The sequence below is a fragment of the Octopus bimaculoides genome, chromosome 7, assembly GCF_001194135.2.
Source record: "Octopus bimaculoides isolate UCB-OBI-ISO-001 chromosome 7, ASM119413v2, whole genome shotgun sequence".
NCBI lineage: Eukaryota > Metazoa > Mollusca > Cephalopoda > Octopoda > Octopodidae > Octopus > Octopus bimaculoides.
The window spans coordinates 41,473,779-41,478,735 of record NC_068987.1 but is presented as its reverse complement, the minus strand read 5'-3'; the positions used below and the strand labels follow the sequence as shown (position 1 = coordinate 41,478,735).

The window sequence follows — 4,957 nt, the reverse complement described above, 5'->3', positions numbered from 1 at the left end:
AAAGATCCGTTTATTTATTTACTTTTGACATGTTGAAGTGGAAGAGGAAGCTAATGGGCAGTGGCGGACTGGCCAGGTTGCCAGCTTGCCCGATGGCAAGTGGGCCCCTGCGCCATTAGAATCCATATATGGGAGCCTATGTTAGTATCTAAGGGGCCCATCCCCTGAAGTTGAGAATTTTTTATTCACAACTGGAAGAATGCAATTTCAGCCTGGCTGTGTTTGTGACTGTTGAAAAGAATACTTTTAACAAAAAAAAAAAAAAAAAAATTAAATGATAGCATTGTAGTTACGGATGGACCCCCTTAGTCGCCTGGCAACCAATATTTGGTAATCCTTCGTTTTGACTCGACGAAACCAAAACAAAAAGTTGGTTGTTTCCGTGACAACCCGACAATTCACTTCGGATATCTTCGTGACAGTTGCTGAAACGGAAGAAGAAGAAAGCTAATAGTTTGTGTGTGCCTGTTCTTGTCTGTGTTTGTGTGTGCGTGCTTGTTCTTGTCTGTGTGCATGTGTGCGCGTGCTTGTACGCACAGACAGACATACAGGCAAGAACAAGCATGCGCACACAACCCATTAGCTTTCTTCTCCTCCTCCCATTTTATCAGCTGTCACGGAGGTCACGATATCCGAAGTGAATTGTCGAATTGTCACGGAAACAACCGACTTTTTGTTTTGGTTTCGTCGAGTCAAAACGAAGGATTACCCATTATTTTTAGACCCAGTCCGCTGCCACTAATGGGTATACGTGTGTGTGTGTGTGTGTGTGTGCACGAGCGTGTTCTGTGTTTCTATTCACTCACACACGATAACAAAAACGGTGTCGCATTTTAAACTTCAGAAAAGCCTTGCATTATAAATATGCCAGGCTTTTCTCAAGTTTAAAATGTGAGTTTTTATTATCATGTGTGTGTGAGTGGGTGGCGTTAATGAAAATGTTACGCATTAATTTAATGTGTTAAACTTATCTTTATTAATGTATATCGAATTATACAGATGTAGATAAGATCTGATATACACGTACATACATAAATACACACACACACTTGTCTTCTGCCATTCCTCTTCCACCTCAACACGAGTGTTTACAGTTGACAAAAGGTGCTTTTAAATCCTGTTTTCTGACTGGATAAAATTTTTTGACTGAAAGTAACGAACGAAAGTGACAATTTTGAGACTCAAAACGATTGATTGCCAATTTTTTTTATAAATTAAGCAATAACAACGTAATTACATTTTTAAATAATTATGAATACAAGTACTAGAAGTTTTCCAGGTTGTGGAAACATAGAATAAAAAGAAAGACATGCAACGTGGAAAAAACGTCGGCGAAGGTAAAGAATATGCACACCCGGTGTTTAGGAGTTAGGGGTAGGATTATGCTGAAAATGGGTGGTGTGCATATTCTTTACCTCCGCCATAATTTAATTAAAACAAATTATTGAAAATATAAGTGGGCTTTTTCTTTTCTTCTTTGTTTTGCTTAGATGCGAAAAAATTACGATCAAAACTCTTACTAGTTAGTAATATAACAGGTATCTCTTTTATGTTACCGTCATGACTTGCTGACATCCCCACCTCTTATCGTCCAGATTTTAGAGGTGAGGTAATAAGAAGATTATATAATCTTCTTGTTTCAAAGGAACTGAAATATAGTTATCGGGGGTGAATCCTTTACGGTGCTCCTCGCGCAACAAAGTGATTGATAAACAAAACAATTGATGTTAATACTGTATACCATATTATGGTGTTTGGCGTACGATAAAACCCTTTGTTTAGGGGGCAGACACCCGTTATCGAGCAGACCTATAATTTAAAAAATGTTACAGTTGTTACTGTCCTGTCCATTTAGGACTACATCTCCAATTATCCTTCCTAATTTGGCTGTTATTTCAGGCAGGTCGAACGCCACGTGGAAGTTCCCTCGTCTCATCGTTTACTTTGATCGTATGGTTTCGATTTTGGACAACTGACGAAATCACAAGCTTTTCACACACGGACATTACAAGTAACTCTTGGGGATAACATCGCATCTCCATTATCGATGTGGACATTCAAAAACTTACATAAACATTTCTCGTCGAAAAGATCAACTGACATATTTTAATATGTATATATATAGAAAAATGTTAAATTTCAGCTTTGAAAACGACGAGGCGAGTCATCAATCACACATTTCCCAACTTTATATTTTTTCTATGGATCTTGTTACTAAGTTAGTTTCCATACAAACAAAAGTATTTAGGCATAAAATGTCGACCAGAGCTCATGAATTAGTGAATCAAATTCTGTAGACAAACGAATGTTACATATCTGTATGTATTGGAAGGAAATAAATCAATTGAAATAAAATAGAAATAATACTACTAATAATTTTAATTACCTGCGAACTTTATGTTGGTCGTAGGAAATGATGAGAGTACAAAACAGTCGGTATTTTAACACCCAGGCGTGAGTTCTACTCCCGGTGTTCGTTTCTTATAACATCTCTTTATTTTCTTCACGACCGGAACAATTGATAAAACGAAAAATCATTTTGTCTACCTTCTAGCATTTTTCCGAACAATTAAAGCTATTGCTTACGCTAAATTTGAGTGAAGTTTTATTGAATCTATAATTTGTTATTGTCACTTTTGTCATTACAAAATTTAGTCCGACCACATAAATTTGGATGTATGGACGTAAGATACGACGTTTGGGAAGTTACAACAGCTGATTTTGGTGTGTTGTTTACATGGTAAAAATCGAATCAAGCTATATGAGGTCAAAACAAATATTTTACGATTTTGCATTCCTTATAATAATGGCAGAACAAGCAACTTTTTTTCTTTATCCTCCTAAGAACATCCATTACCATAAACTTCGCTCTCATGAAGTGTATCCATACGGATAATTATTTTATGGAACCAATGAAATAAAAGTAATGTTAACTTTGGTGGATGTGAATTTAGAGATTTTCTTTCTTTTTTTTTTTTTTGAGGTAAAGTTTACAGAATCTATACAAGAATGAGACAGTACAATGTTCATAATTTTATTTTATTTATTCTCTCTTCCTTCCTCACTAGCGGTTAAATCGCTTTAACAGGGAATCAAACCTAACTGAATAAATTGGCTCACCAATTTCAGTTAATTATTTCTAATTTGGCACCTGGTCAGCAATTTGCGGGAAGGAGTTAGTCAGGCGGACCGTCACCACACCCTCATTCCGTTTATTTTATTTATTTATTTATTTTTTCAGAAACCCACATTTTCGGATACGGAGATTCCGAATTTGTGAAAAAAAATGTGCATTTCAAAATTTAATGTTTGCGCTATCGGAATTTACAATTTTGCAAAAAATTCTTTTATTTCAATTTCACCCCACCCCTCAAAGTTGAAGTATTTCTTGGTTCAGGAGCGGTGAGTTAATCTTTGCAGTTTATGAAGTGTGAATATGAAATCACCAGAAAGATTGCGAGGTGCTGCATCTGTTTAGGATTTTAACTGAATGGTAACCAATGATCAAGAAGGTGTAATATAAGTTTGGACATTCCCTAAAAACAGGCTATCTTATATTGAACTTTTTCAACTGATGGCAATATACTTTAACAGGAAAGTAACATTAGATTCAAATTCATAATAAAAATATTTGGATATGCCTTGGGAGGGTAGTTATGCCAAAAAAACACATGCACTGGTTCTATTTCACTTCTTTTATCATTAGTCGATTGGTTAACCATTTAACCAATTAACTAATCGATTGTTTGATTAACCATTTGGTCAATCAAACAATCATTTAAGTTTGTCAAAGTCCTTTCATTGTCATTCATGACCTCATGAATGATATGACCTCTCAGTTGCAAATGATAACAAAAGAACTTTAACAAATCTAATTGATTGATTTAATGGTTAATCAAACAATCAATGAGTTAACTAATTAAATGCTCTTTCAGTTTCACCCCACCTCTCACCACACTTCTTGTTATTTCAGTACTTCTTCAGAATTCCCACCACCTAATTTTCCACCATAATTTTATTGAACCAGTAACTTTAAAAAAAATTTTTCATTTCATTTTACAAAAAAAATTCAAATTTCACCAATTAATCAACGTTTACACACAGGTTGATCAAGTTAGTCAAGTTAAAAAAAAAAATGTGGTGATGGGTGGGGTGAAATTGAAATATATATATATATTTTTGCAAAATCATAAAACATAATAGTCCAAAAAATTTTCTATGCATTTTGCCCCATAAGAATTCTGAAAAATGTAAAACATGAAGAAATTGGGTGGGGTGAAGGTAAAATTGAAATTTTGAAATGCCAATTTTTGCCAAGGGTATCAGGTGGTGTCAAGTTGGACAAAAAGAGGTACCCAATAGAAAGTTTGAACATTTTCTTGTTCAAATAGCTAAGCAATATAGGTTTTGAATTCACACAAATGCGTGACTCATATTTTTTTGTAAATCTTCACTGTATGAAAAATATATGTAGAAAATTTTATTAAAAAATATCCATTTTTCTGGATGTTGTGAGGAAACAAAGTTGAGGGGGCACACTTGTGTAGGAATGCCTACAAAGTATGTAGAATTTGTCAGAGATTTGGCTTGTTATCTATATATATAAAAATGAGAATGTGTGTCTGTCTGTCTGTCTGTCTGTGTGAATCCCTAAAACTCGAGAACTACGCAACCAATTTCATTCAAATTTTACAGATGCCTTACTTAGGGTTCCAGTTGTGTTTTAGTCAAAAAAATTTGTTAACTTCTTGCAGAGTTCGAGCACACGGCAACATAATATCTCTTCCACTATTTAAGTACTACGTGTCAAAAGTGAAACAAAAACACTCATGTCAAATACTTTCATTTTAAAACTGAAACTATTCCACTAACTGAAACAATCACATTTCGATACTGTAATGACAGATACTTTCAGAGAGAGAAAGAGAAAGATAGAAAGAGAGAGAGAGAGAGATGT

General features: G+C 34.6%; 1 protein-coding gene across 2 annotated transcripts in view; it reads right to left on the bottom strand.

Moving 5' to 3' along the window:
• The window catches only part of LOC106872643 (UDP-glucose 6-dehydrogenase), a 253,811-nt gene that overhangs the window by 201,508 nt on the left and 47,346 nt on the right, over nucleotides 1–4,957 (bottom strand). The window contains exon 1 of one of the 2 annotated variants that reach the window (XM_052969547.1): nucleotides 2,387–2,914. The exons of the other annotated variant lie outside the window; for it this stretch is intronic. The gene's annotated coding sequence lies outside the window, so the exon portion shown is untranslated. Of the gene's footprint in view, nucleotides 1–2,386; nucleotides 2,915–4,957 lie in introns of those variants that run through there. 2 annotated transcript variants of the gene reach the window in all.